The following is a 15,385-nucleotide window of genomic DNA, read 5'->3' as shown; positions in this document are numbered from 1 at the left end:
CTCTTTATAGAATTGCGTCCTCTCTAATCATCAAAATGGAGTAAGCAAACAGTGTCAGCATGGGACGGTTAATGCATCTCCTCGTGTGGGACAGATAATCTATTGCTGTGTGTGGGAGGACGTTGTGAGAATGTTGAGGTCTGATGGACAGATATTTACAAAATGCCAAGTATGCCCTTAAGACTAATGGCCAGGCAATGATTTTCTGGTTTAATCCTATTTTCTTCTTCCTCTGTAGACAAAGACTCGCTGGTGGTAGTTCAAGCCCTGTAACGACAAAAATGAACCATTCACGCTCAGTAGATGATAAACATTGCATAAATTATGAAGCTAAATTAATTTGAATCATGATTGAATTAAGAGTGAAAGACACATAGTAAGCAACAATAACTGGATGTTTGATTCACATTTCAATTATGAATTCAATTATAAATTATTTACTGTTTACAGGAATTTACTAGATATTTTATGTTACTCAAGTAAAAATAAAATTGTATATATATATATATATATATATATATATATATATATATATATATATATATATATATATATCTACAACAGATCTTACACACACACACACACACACATATATATATATATATATATATATATATATATATATATGTGTGTGTGTGTGTGTGTGTGTGTGTTTAAGATCTGTTGTAGATCTGTTAAAACCTAAAATGTGACCATATACCACAAAACCAGTCAAAAATGCATTGTGTGAGTGATTTTTCTTTCTTTCTTTATTTTTTATTTTGCTTCATGATCACGATCCAACATGACATTTTGCAAATTTCCTACAGCAAATATATCAAAACTTAATTTTGGATTAGTAATATTATAAGGACCTAATTTGGACAACCTTAAATGTGAATTTGTCAATATTTACAATTGTATTTATTTATTTTGCAGCCCCAAAGAGAAATATTACCCTATCCTAAAAACAATACATCGACGAAAAGCTCATTTGTTCAGCTTTCAGATGATGGAAATGTAAAAAAAAAAAAGTGTCATGTTAGTAAATCCTCTTAATGAAATACATAATTAATTAATACATACATTTAAAATAACAGACTGAGAAAACACCCTGACGCGCTTTTATCTGTTTATATTGAATGATTTACTGCGCTGTGATTGGTGGATTCCTAAAGCGGCGGAGCCAATCACGAGCCGGGAGGAGGAGGAAAGAGGAAGTGAAAACAACATCAGCACTATCTATCTAGTGCGCTAGAGAAAGGGAGGGAGCGCGCGACTGCAACAAACTCCCAAACATCAATCCCTGGAAGGAGGAAAAGTCGCCCCGCCGCTTCAGGTTCGTACGGTTTATTTCGCGTCGCTGCTCCTCGTGGTGTCGGTGCGGTGTCGGTGCGACCCCACGCCGCTTCATCCTCGCGGGGTGAAGTTTAAGCGCTGCAGCGTGCAGTTAGTAGTAAGACGGTCATGAATAGCCCCTCTATTGAGCGCGGCAGACGGATTGCAGCGGGTGGAGAGTTTGACAGAGCTCGGTACGTGACTGCCTGTGCTTCGGTTCACGCGTGTTTTCTTCCACAAACCCACTCAAACTTGTAAAAAAAAAAGACCGTGAGGTCAAAAGGGTGTCACAAACATCAGCGGTTTCATTTTACGACTGCTCCTGTTCCAGCGGTGTAAAATTAGAGAATTAGAGAGTTCTGCACAATGACAGCCACTTCTCCATTGTCTTTGTAGGGAAGACAGTGAAGCAGAATAGCAGTATTTTTTCTGTTGGCTACTTTGAAACTTATTTTGCTCACAATATGATTTTTTTTTATTTAATGGTAGGCTTGACAATAAGACCGTGCGCGCGCGTTTCTTTAAGCAGCTCACCCTAATTCTGTCATCGTTTGCTGTTTTACTGTTACGCGTATCAATCGCGCTCATGCCGCTACAAACACGAATGGCTTCCTTTCTTCAGTTGAACACGAAAGGAGATCCGAGACAGAATGATATCCTCGGTCCCCATTTACTTTCGTTGTAGGCAAAAAAAATACAGTGCAAGTGAATGGTGACTGAATCTGTCAGTCTTTTGCTTTAGTGCCTCACATCGCCTTTTGTGTTTCACGGACGTGAGCAAACGATGACAGAGTTTTTTTTTATTTTTGGATAAACTGTGAATAAAGGATGACAGATGTTTTTTTTGTTTGTTTGTTTGTTTGTTATAAATGTGAGCTATCTCTTTAAATGCTGAGATTAGTGCTGATAATCAATATTATGTTTGATTAACGGAATAAAGAAGGCTACTATTTTTTTTTCCCAAATTGAATGAAACTGTGCAGTTATCTTACTTAAAATACAAAATATGAATTGCATTTATATTATTAATATGACCCATAATAAACAGGCTGTTATAGCCTACAAAGAAAAGACATCAAACAAAAACACAGTAGGACTGCAAGAAAACAGTGTTTAAAAACATTAGCTTTTAGTAACTGTTTATGTATTTGGTATTTTTTTATGTATAGTGCCTTATACTGAAAAGAATGGTCTAGGATTTATTTTGCAACAATTTAATTTAATAATTTCAATGAATTTTTAATTAACATGGGATTTTGAAGGAGAAAGATTAACATAATAATTTTTCTTATATTTATTATATACAATAAAATATTGTCTCGTGTTTTATATACAGCTTTGATACGTCTTTTTTTTTTTAATTCAGCTTTAGTAAAACGTTCACATTTAGCTTACTTAAAAGGATTTATTTTGCTCTGTGTCAAACTTTTTATATACAATTTCATAATTTTTTTCTTTTTCAAATGAAAGCGCTTTTTAGGAAGGTGCTGCTCATGCACTATAGGTTTTCAGCTAAATTGTACTTATTGGTGTCACGGACATGCCCGAACGATTTGTTGCTATTTTTTTTTTTTTTTATCCTTATTTATGCCAATTGGTTGTTGCAGCCTTATTTGAGACTGTTGAAATATCATTGCAATTCTTGATACACCAATACATTGCATGCATGTATTGTGGTTTATTCAAAATAGCTCCGAAAGTGTTTCAAAATTGAGGAAGAAATAACATCTGTAAGCAGAAGAAACTTCCATGCCCTCTGGGAAGGAAATAGTTCTTTCCTTTTCATTCGAAAAACTATAAGAAGCTCAAAGTCTTCATCTTTTTTTATGCATATATTTCCTTGACTTTGTAGTTGAGATGCGTGCTGGTCTTGTGGAGTCCAGATGAGAATGTGTTTTGTTGCAGTGGCAGTCTGTTTCTCTTATCCTCATGTCGTTGAGTCACTTTTGTGTCTGGAGGCAAGTGTGAGCTCAGCGTCTTGCCCAATTGGTCCTTAAGATCGCATGCACGCGCCGTCGGTCTCCAGATATAAGCATGTCCAGCGCATGTTAGCTGCATGTAGAATGTTTTCTAGGTCGGAAATAATAATCCCATCTCTCTGTCGAATGCACTTTTTGCTGTCTGTTGGGTGCCGCTGTTATTTATTTATTTATTTATTTTGCTCTATAGAAAGCGAGAAATGGGTCAGAGTAGAGCATAGAGGGAAAATGTCGCAAGCCAGACTCGAACCCGCGAAGCCCAAAAGAGCGCCGTGACGCAATGTATCAGAGCTTGTGCTGCTAGACCGCTTTCAGTTGCTTTTCCTCTCTTTATAGTATTTGCATCATGCTAAACTCATGAGGGAGGCATTTTTAGTCGAGTAAGAAATGCTTCTGCTTTTCATTGTCTTCAGTGGATGTCAGGGGGTTTATCGTTGTCTGCGTGTGCGGTGGAGGCAGTAACTGAGATCAGATGAGTTGTCTAAGAGAGTCAGAAGTTTAAGAAGTCGCTCATTGAAATTCTGCACATGTGCAGCATGTATATATAAATTACTTTCTGCAGTTTCTCAGTCTCTCACCTCTGAGTGCAACCTTGCCAATTTATGATGAGTTCTTGACTGCAACTGATTTTCTCCCTCTCTGTCTCTCCCTGTCTCTCTCTGTCTCTCTCTCTCTCTGTCTCTCTCTCTCTCTCTCTCTCTCTCTCTCTCTCTCTCTCTCTCTCTCTCTCTCTCTCTCTCTCTCTCTCTCTCTCTCTGTCTCTCTCTCTCTGTCTCTCCCTGTCTCTGTCTCTTTCTCTCCGTCTCTCTCTCTCTCTCTCTCTCCTCTCTCTGTCTCTCTCTCTCTCCGTCTCTCTCTCTCTCTCTGTGTCTCTCTCTCTCTCTCTGTCTCTCTCTCTCTGTCTCTGTCTCTCTCTCTCTCTCTCTCTCTCTCTCTCTCACTTTATATCTTTCTCACCACCCAGCCCCCTTATCTCACATCTAAACTCACTTACTCAAGGGGGGATTCTTAACCATTCCTTGTCTGATTTGTTCATTGCTGTCTTCTCTTATCTTTCTTAACACCAAAATAAGAGTGAGGATCTTTGGCTTTGTCTTCTTCCAGTGCAGCTCCGGTGTGGTCGCATAGAGAAACTATTGCACTCGCTGATGCGTAAACATTATCTGTAAAGCATATGATAAAGATGAATGAAAATATAAAATGGCAGTAGAATCATATAGGGTCAGATTAATTCTACGGATTTTATTTTGTCGAAATGACTCGAAACTGAGGAACAAATCAGGATTCTTGACGTTCTTGTGCTAAATACCAGCTAAAAAGTATTCAATATTTGTGATTTGTGGCATAAAAATTTTACTCCTGTCCTGAAAGTCTTCAGAAATCATTCTAATATGCTGATTTGCTCTACAAATATTTCTAATTATCATCACTGAAATATTCTTAAATGAATACAGTTCAAAAGAGCAAGTTATTTATAAATTTATCCAAATGTAACCTTAAAACCATGACCTTTTTTTTTTTTTTTTTTTTTTTTTTTTTTTTAGTTAGTGAATGCATCCATGCATGTATTAATTTAATACCTTAAAGCAAAATTACCGACCCTAAATGTTTGTGCACATTCAAAATCCACTCGTAATTGAGCATTATCTCCAGTTTGAATGCCAGTCTCATCCAAGAAAAAGCTTTCCAGGATCTCTCTTCCACTGCACGAAACCAGATTGATATGGTTTCTTATGGCTCCAGATATGATCTGATGGGCATCAACACCCCGCCCCTGCAGCGAAGCCTGGCAGGATCAATTTCCTGGTTTAGCGGATAATGTTGCAGCGCATGTAATTACTGCTTCTGGCAATACATTAATTACAGATGCAGACAGGTTTAAATGGAGGTGTTAACGTCGCTTAACAAGTGTCGGTGGAAGCGTAAAAAGAGTCTCTGACGCTGTAGTAGTTTTATTTGGTTGAAACCGATCTATTACTTCCCTGCTTCGGATGATGAATATCATTGAGAGTTTAAAACCAGGTCAGTAGAAAGCTCTAGTTTTTCTTCAGTTGGGTCCAGTGTCTTCTTGTTTGGTTTTACTTTTGTCTAAATGTCCTCTGTGACTGGGTTGGGCTTGTTTTCTGTGCTGTGCCAGCGATGCTAGGCGGGATTTGAAGCTTTTCCTCGCACCTGTGCTCTCGGGAAGCCGGTGATCCTGCGGCGTCGCTTGTATGTACCAACATTTGGTTGAACCGGTCCTGCTGGCACCGATTTGGCACACTCTGTCGTCTCTGAGCGGGCACAGATAGTCTTTGTGAGCCTCGGGTCAGCGCAGCTGCACAGCTGTGCGCTCCAGCTGTGCGCTCGCAGTAAAAACTTTCTCTCTTGGAAGGCGTCACATGTGGCGGCTTGCTCTGTATCCCTCTGGCGAGCGCGTCGGACTGCTTCCTGATGCTGATGCCATCTCGTCACTTAGCCAAGACTCAGGCCATTAAAAGAGCGAGAGGTCTGGGATGGTCGCATTAACTGCGTCGGAGCATGTGTAGGGATCAACACAAATCCAGCTTTGATCCTCTCCACGTGGATCCTGCAGTTTGAAAAGTTGAGCGCTAATGGCCCACATCTTGATCCACTTTTCTGGGACTTTGAGATCGGTCTCGTTCCTGTTGTGAGCCGTTGGATTGGCTGTGTTTGCTGGAGTGCTGATTCACTGGCTCTCTGTAAACACACACAGACCTGCGGCATCATCTGTGGTGTTTTGCTTCGGGTCAGACCGTGAGCTCAGTGTGAGTCAGGGAGGATAGAAGAAGAGAGACGCAGGTCAAGTGCAAAAAAAACAAGAGTTTTAAAATGGGTTATTTTGCTGAAATTGATTAACAACGTGATCAGTGGCTTAAACCTTTTCTATGCTGATGAATGTTTTTAATGTATGTTTTTTAAAATAATTTGAGGGGTTGACAAAAGTCTAAAAGCATCAAGGCTAGTAAAATGTTATGTTCCATTAAAACCCCTAAAACTTGACTTATATTTATGAAAAAAAAGTGTTTAAGAAATATGAGTATTAATTTAAAATATTAATAAATAATAAATGATGTTTGTGTGTGTGTGAAAAGTATTAATGTAGTAAATTAAATATTGACACTAAATGTGTTAATATATAAATCTGTTTCAAATAAATAAATATTAAATATAAATGTAGTTAAAAATGATCAAGATTTGAACCCTGACATATTTTAAATGCTTAGAATTAGAATCCTTAATTTGAAAATCATCATAAGAGTTTTGGAATTATCACAGCATTAATTACGTTTTAATTGAACTGTAATAAAAAATATTTTTCAAATTTTAATATTAATATTTAATTAAACATCATATTTTAATAAGTATTCTTAAAAAAAGAAATGTATTGTGCTTGCAAGTTGCATCTAATTTAAATAGCACAATTAACTTTTTAAGATTAAGATTAAAAACCATAGAGTACGTTTGTATGTGTCATTGACCATCTATACACATGTGGAAGAATCTGAAGATTTGTGCATGTAAATGTAGGACGTAAGGATGAGAGGAAGAGGAAGTGAAAGTCTGGGCAGGATGCTAAGAGCATGCTGTCATGAAAGCTCTAGTTTTCTTTGTCTTTGAGTCTGTCTCAGGTTCAGTGAGGTCTAACGGAGTCACATGCCTTTCCAAGAATGTTTGTTTGCATAAAGAGGAAAACGCAGCACCCCCATTTTGGCTTTCTTCCTGTTGATGAGCATCGTTACGACTAATTACATCAAGCCTCAGCAGAGATGTTTGTGCTGGGTGTGTCAGACATGCGCTATATGAATCTAGCGGATAGACTGTACGTTGCTCTTTCATCCTTCACAAGGTTTCATTTAAAGACGGGTGATTCATCAAAAAGAAGAACCAAATGCAGCCTGATACTGTCACAAAAGACACGGGCTGTGCCTTCTGTGACAGCATCGGGCTGTATTCGGTGGCAGTTTGAGGAGGGTAGATGCGTACAGTGGGGCTGAGTTTGTCATCGCTGGCTGGTTTTGACTTTAAAGGCTTTTGTGGATAAAGATCTATGAGACTGTAATGTGCTATAGCAAGGAGTTTTATTCACTGTTGGAGTGCATATCAGAGATGATGAGCCCCGTTTACAGTGTGATGGTGAATGTGCAGCAGTAAACGCCGGGTGTCTCGCCGTAAACAAATTCAGTATCACACACTACAGTATAAATACAGTTAGATTGAAGGGGTTTACAGACAGGAGAGCTCTTTTTGATTAAAATTTCAGATTTTCCTTCGCTTTGGAGGATGATTTCAGTGGTAATATTCCCGTGTCTGTAATTAAATGAAACAAGAACAATGCAATCTCATTGGACTCACTGCCCATGCTCACCATCTTAATTTAATTTCAATTATGATATCTATTTTTAAATGTAAAATTAAATTAATATTATTTATTATAATGTATAGTTTTATTTATTATTTCAATAATTTTATTATTATTATTTCTGTTTTAATGGAAAAATTAAATGTTATTAATCCAAAAGCATGTTTTAATTCATTAAATTTGAAACACACTTTAATATAATTTTTCTATTTATTTATTTATTAATTAAATTGTGAAATACGATTCATTTTCTTCTCAAATTCAGTTTTATTTTTTACCAAAATTTGTGTAGTCCATTCATTTTCTGGATTCAATTTGAATGGTTTTAATGATATATTAATAATCAAAAGCATAAATTGATTTTATATATAATTTTCCTGCTAAATATGGTGTGTTTGGTTATGGTCGTTTGTGGTAAATAATCCTTAAAAATGTGCTATCATAACAGAGCAATATCTTTATGTCACAGTTAAACCAAACTTTTATTTTGATGGGTGGCTGTGAAGACCTTAAAGGTTTGTATATGACACAACAATAGTTTTCTCAAAGTAAACGATATGTGTACAGTAAACAAAACTTGCTAAATTCCGTAATGTTCGATTGCTGAAATCTGAGTGTTGACCGAAGCGGTGTGTTTTTCTTTCTCTTGAAATGGTCCAGGATTGTTTGGTTAACCCGCATGCATCTGTGAACCTGCTGGTGGGCGTCCAGTGCCGCCCGTATGTGACGCTAATCTTTACTAATCCACCCCGATAACACATCTTGTCTAAATGCACCAGAGCTTATAAAGTTGTGTCTATTGAAATTACAGTCACGCTGTAAAATCTGGGGTTTGTGAAGAAGATATGCATGTTAGCGGAAGTTGGCCATATGTACCTCTCTGCAGGGCCTAAAGCTACAGGGAGGTTGTTTTTTTTGGGGTTTTTTTTTTGAGGTGCCAGAATGCCTCCTCTCAAAACACGGTTGACCTGTGCTACCGTTCTGGTAGGAATGTTCTGCAGGTGGTTTTCTTCGCTGCTGTTCTGTTGTTTCTTTTTTCCTCCCACTGTTCTGTGTCTATCCGTTTGTTTCAGTCTCGGTCAGGCTGCTGTGAACTCTGGCAGACGGTGCATCTGTCTGCTGACCACCTGCTGTAGACATTGTCACAGTGTCTGACCCCTGACAGGCCTGTGTGTGTGTGTGTGTGTGTTAGTGAGCACTGTTGTAGAAATCAGACTCAGTCCGGTGTCGAAATGAAACTAAAACAAAAATAAAAGATTAAGTAATAAACATATGAATATAAAATACACAATACAAATTATATCTTGAATTATTAGCGTATTCTAAAATCTAATCTTAAATCTTTACATAACGTGATCGAACTGGAGTCAAGTTAGAGCCACTGAACAAAAAAAAAAAAAAAACCAGAACAAAAGAAAGTGCGCATCCGTCCTCAGCAGAGAGGAAATCTGAGTAGAGAGTCAGGTGAGCTGCTTCCTGTGCTGCCTACAGCTCGAGCTCATCTATTTCCTGCTATAACGGACGCCTAGAATGTTTTTCCAGAGATGAGTATTATGTTCTTTCCTGTTTGATGTTTGATCGCATCGTAATGACATTCAGGAGGGTTATTACTCTCTCTGTGGCCAGAACAGGATGCCTTTTTAGTGTTGATGTAATGGAATTAATATAAACAATGGTGTAATAGTTTTGAGAATAACGTTGCACATAGAGGAAGGTCATGATGCGTTTGCTAATCTTTCTGGTTCCCCTTAAAAAAAATAAAAGTAAAAAGTGACCTTTCACCTGCAAGATCAGTATCAATAACATGATGCCCCTTTTTGTCTGGATGTTAAATTTGTTCTTATATATAAATAGAATTCATACTTCATCATTCAAATACACCTCTTCTGTGATTTTAACATGTTTGTATTTTCTACATTCAAATTCTTTCTGTTTTACTTTTAGTACTATTTGTTTTGGTTAGTTGCTAAGACAACTGGGTAAGTTAAGATTTTGCTATTTTTAATTTCTGCCTTATTTAAATTTACGGGAAAATGTCACGACTGTCTTGATGGCATGAAGGAAACAAAAGTCTAATTAAAAGCATAAGATTCTTAGAAGAACCTTGCATAGTTTTTTTTTTTTTATATATATATTGTTTTTTTTATTGTCACTTCTCAAAAAATGTATACAAAGTGCTTCTCCACATATTAATATAAAAAAAAAAACATGTGATGCTTAAAATGTCATGTGGTACAACTAACATGCAGAAAACCCAAAACGGATAGCCTATTATTAGTATTTGTGAAGTCACTTCAGATGTTAGATGAATTTAGACAGGGTTAGATCATGTAGTAAAATGTCATGTGGTGCACCTGACCAATAATTGATATTTATCAATTAGTTTATAACATTTGTAAAAAAACAAAAACAAACATTTAAATAGGTTTATAAAAAAGACATATGAACTTTTTTATTGATTGTTGCACCATGTGATAGTATTAACTCGAAGCATGTTTTAAACTAGATTTCATAGTCTTGTCATGGCAAACAACAAGAAAAAAGGTAGCCATTTCCATACTTATAATAGATCTACATCAACTGAAGGATGTCCTGACAGATGTAAACGGTACCACCATGAAGAATAACAGCCTAAAGCAAACCCCAATGAATGGGTAGAGCAGGGCTGAGGCCCAAAGATGAAAGCGTGTGTGGGCATACACACGTAATGAAGGCTGGCATTGCGATGGGCGTTTCCAGGAACGGCGGTTTGACTGAGGAGAAGATCCTGAAAATGGACAGTGGAAAGGGCTGTGTTTGGTCTCGGCCCATGATAATGGGGGGGATGGTTGGTGAAAGACCAGATACAGCTGGGGGTTTGGGAGGAGCAAGGGACAGCTGCTTTTGTGTGTGTGTGTGTGTGTGTGTGTGTGTGTGTTAAGCACAGTGTCTCTTTGTTCCCCTCCCCTCCGCCTGGCACCGACCGGATCATTTAAGACTACAGCCGTTCATTGGCACCTCAGGTTCAGGAACAGCCTGGCGACTCTACAGAACGGCTGCACTCTACAGGGAAGATGCTTTGAAGGTTAGAAGGCCCAGCAGACAATAATCTATGCCAGCACTCCCACAGCGCGCAGTGTTTCCATAGCACGCTATTACTGCCCAAATTACAGTGCTTGGGATAATTATGTATATATATATTATAATGCTTGGTATGGAAGCATAAACTTTACTGCCGCTGAATGATAGCTCTTTAGGCCTGAAATCTTCAGAAAATCCAGTCTGTCAAGGTTCAGTGCAGGTTAAAGCATTGCTTTTGACCCTGAAACGCGTTGTTTGTGCAACTCGGAGAGTTTGTTTTCATTGCTCTCAAGGATGTTTTCCACTAATGGCGGAATAGTAGCGGAAAATTTTTGTCAAATTGTCGGGTTAAGCCTTGTAGTTTTACAGAGCGAGTCTCGTTTCTCGAAGACTTTTTCTGTACTTAAATGGACCGTGCATTTGAACCAGTTCCTTGAAGTGGGACGCGTAAAAATAGCATCAAATCAATCACGGAATGTTCCAGACTCGTGCAGGTCTCGATTCAGGATAAATTAACCCATCAGGGATTGCGGTGACATGTTGCTCTATATTTTCAGTGCTCAAGATCTAGAATTGCTGGCTTAAAATGGGTAGAAACGTAACCCCTTGCAGTGAGCTTAGTGTGTAATTTGCTTTGTCATAGTGGCCTTGTTGGGTTTGCACATTTATCCCTGCTAGGTGTTATTAGCTGTGCTCGCTAAGGCAAGAATCACTGTTATAGGTTTACTGAGGGTTGAAGGTTTGGAACAAACATATGACTCTCTGTATTAGACTTGTAGCTGTGAACTTGTCTTGCAATGTTTGTGCTGCCTGCATGAATAATACCTCAAATGTGTAGCTTGTGGAGAAAAAAGTGTGATGTTTATTTTCTGACTGGACAGCTGGACAGAACCAGTTTACAGTATAGGGACAAGAAGAGAGAAGAGAAAAAGCACAACAACAGAGCACTGTAAAAACTTTAGCAACTATACTGCTAAACACTAAAAACAATGCATTGATTTGAATTGATTTCATTTTAGCATTCATTTAAGTGTGCGATGAACTTAAGTGTTAAAAATCACTCTGAACACCCTGACATACTGGCTGGATCCAAAAGCTAAAAATGCTGCCTTTTTGGGGTGTGCATTCCAGAGTAGGCACGCTCGAATCCAATGTTAGTTTCACTTCCTGTCTACTGCGATGCCTTCATTTGACTGATCTTGAAGACAGCTTAGATGTACCCTTTTTTTGACATCCCACAATGCTGTGCATTCGCTTCTATGACAGTCGAGCTAAAAATAAAAATGGCATCTGAAAGTTGCGGTCGCTGGTCAGTTTGTGTGCAAATGTATGTTTTTGACCAAAATTTGGCATTAATTACATGCCATCACCAAAGCTCTGTCAGATTTGCTCTCATAAAGTCCTTGTTTGAATGGAGGAGCTCTCCCTGCATGATTCCTCTGATGTTGTTTATAATGTTTTAATTGATTCAATAGCTGCAGGAACATGTTTCCATTACCTAAGCTGGAGATGACCAGTGTTGCGTGAATAGAAAACAAAACACTGACAGCTGAATGTAATTTGGCTTCAATCTGTAGACAAAGCCCATGACGGAACTGTATTGGCCCTACACAGACTTCCAACTAAACTGGATCTTCAGGTTTTTAGTTGTTAGCAGACTGTAGAATTACAAAAGGAAAGTAAGTGGCCATGCTCGCTCACGGTACGTTCAGCCTACAGATGTCAAGTATGCATGCTTGCAGACCCCTCCAGCCGAGAGCCTGGGAACTCCCACATCACCATTAGCAAACTGACGGATGCCATTAATCTTTACGTCGCATGACTGATTATTCATGGTATGATCCCGTGTGAAATGGTGCTGGTCCGACTGCTGTTTATTTTGACGTTGTCTGTGACTCCTGCTGTTATGTGTCCTGAAATCACCCCTCGTCTGGCTGTACGTTACGCTGAGTGCTTGAAGCAGAATTCTCATCATCTTCTTAGCAGAGCAATCCAGAGTCGTTTCGAGATGCTTCTCAGGTGTGTATCACTGCGTGCCTTCTCTGATAGGCATATCTGAGCTCAGTGAAGCCTCAGACTAGTGGAGTGCTTTGATGAAATGGGGGTAATGATGATGACAAACCTCAAAACATCAACGCAATGACGGCTCCAGATGATCCATAGGCTGAATTAAAGGCACATTTCACCCAAAAATGAAAATTTTGTCATCAATTACTCGCCCTCATGTCGTTCCAGATCACATACAAAGACGATAAAAAAGAGACAAAGGCGTGTGCTATGCATCTTCCGTAAACGTGCGATATTCGCCTCAACCGCGTTTTCTGGACAAGTTAAATTAGAGGTAGAAAACGTATGACCGACCGTTTCACGCGCAAGCCAATCGGGGAAGAACTTATTGACATGTCTAGTTGATTTAACCGAAACAGCATTGTTGTAGCCATCTGGAGCATAGAAAACAATTAAAATCAATTGTAGAAGTAGTTGTATTTTATTAACATAATTACAAAGATGCTATAAATGATAAAAGTAATATCTGTGTAGATACAGTATAGTTAGATAAAATATAACACGCGTTAATGCAGGATCAATAAACGTTACTCATCCTCTTCTGGATGGGGCTGTGAACCCAGACTTTTCATCATACTTGGGACTTTCACAACAGGTACATTTTTATAACATCATTAGAATAGTCCATGTGAAATCGGGGGGTTCAACCGTAATGCTATGAAGCACATTACTTGTTAAAAAAAAACTAAATAACAACTTTATTCGATAGTTTCTTCTCCTCTTTGCACGTTTACCGGAAACATCAGGAAAAGTCATAGGAACTTGTTGAAGCTGTTTCTTTTTGTATAAGACTGGATTAGTCTGGTTTCTGGTTTCTAATGTGGTTTTCTTGAAAAAGCAAGGAAGGGTGTATCGCTCTAGCTTTTTGTTTGCTCGGACCTCTTCCTAGACCCGGTCCCTCATTGAGACTTTGCAGTTTGTTGTATAGTTGTAGCTCCAGCGTGAATAAATGAATGAAGTTCATGTTGAAACCTGTCCTGATATTATCTTGTCTCCAGTCTATGGATTGGGTTTGTCCTCAACCGTCACTCTCATTGTGCCCATATGAACTCAAGATGATCAAACCCTTTGTAATGTTTCATTCATTCCAAGAGAGCAGAACGGCTGTGTTTATCTTCTGTTGGCCTGATGCATCATTTTCAGGCGTGCTTCTGACAATTTTATTAGTGGGAATTCGGAAAAGGGAATTTATGATTTCAAGCAGATAAGAATAGAGAGGGTTGTCATGACCCTCCTGAACAGACTCGAATAGGGCCTTGACTTATGTTGGATCCATCCTCCCAGTTATTTATATGTCAGGGGAAACAACAAGTTCTTCCACTTCCCTTTTCTTTTAAGTTAACATAAAACCGACTTGGAAAGAGGTCTTTTGTTTTACTTCCACAATCGTTTAATCTCAGATACTGTGTTTTGGATGCCTGTTCTGGGAACTGCCCAAAAGCATTGCGGATGATGAGAAATATGCCTCTCCTGCGATTCCTAATGACTGTTAAATCTTCTTGCTAAATTCTTAATATATTAGCTACATTTTCTGCAGCAATCATCACTATTACTGCTATTAGTTTTGTCTCTATTTGAAAAACTCTGAACCCTGAGGAATAAACTTTAGTTGTGTAATTATCCCACACTGTTTGTGCTGTAGTCGTTAATGATCCCTCGCTTGTATCCTTAAAGACTTTTGTGGGTGAGCGCTGTTGAATAGACCCAGTAAGAAAACTGTTGAATATTTCATTGTTTCTGACACTTTTAATAGTAATTTTCTGTTAGTGTTACATAATTATAAATGCAAGATGTTGTTTGTTTTTTGTTTTTTTCTAATGTAATATACAATGGGGTTTTTAAAATGTTGTGCAAGCATAATTTATGCTACATTTATTTGATTAAAAATAGAGTAAAAAAAAACAGTAATATTGTGAAAATATTATTATTACAACTACAATTACTCTAGTCTTCAGTGTCACACGATCTTTCAGAAATCATTCTAATATGCTCATTAAGTTCAGGAAATATTTATAATTATGACCAAACAGTTGTGCAATATAATGTAATATAACATTACATGATATTGTATTGTATTATATAATATTTAGAATATAATATTATAAATATAATTTTTTTAAATGGTAAATTCTTTGTATGATTTTTTTATTTTACATTTTTTTAATATAAAAAGAACAGCATTTATTTGAAATATAAATATTTTGAAACATTATAAATGTCCAAATAGCGATATATTTGCTAAATACGAAATAAAGCCTTTGAATAATGTATTTAAAAATATTACCACCCTAAACTTTATAACATAACATAACATAATGGTTGTAATATGCTGCCATTTAACTTATTGTTAGTGAAAATGAAATCAATCTTTTTGTTGAACAAGCTCTTCTTTCCTTTGATTATCTAATGCTTGTTTTTCATTGAAGAGCTTGTTTCATAACCCACGTGTTTGTGTGATTCAGTACTTTATATAGCGCTCGCGCTATTTCTGAAAGAAGAGTTTATGAACAATGCTGCCCACTCCATCCCACACTATGGTAAGTGCTCCTGAGGGCAGCGCATCGCATCTCCTGCGTTTAACATTCATCAGTGGTTGTAA

This window comes from Puntigrus tetrazona, chromosome 19, assembly GCF_018831695.1.
Source record: "Puntigrus tetrazona isolate hp1 chromosome 19, ASM1883169v1, whole genome shotgun sequence".
Lineage (NCBI taxonomy): Eukaryota > Metazoa > Chordata > Actinopteri > Cypriniformes > Cyprinidae > Puntigrus > Puntigrus tetrazona.
Note: the sequence above shows the minus strand (reverse complement) of the source record.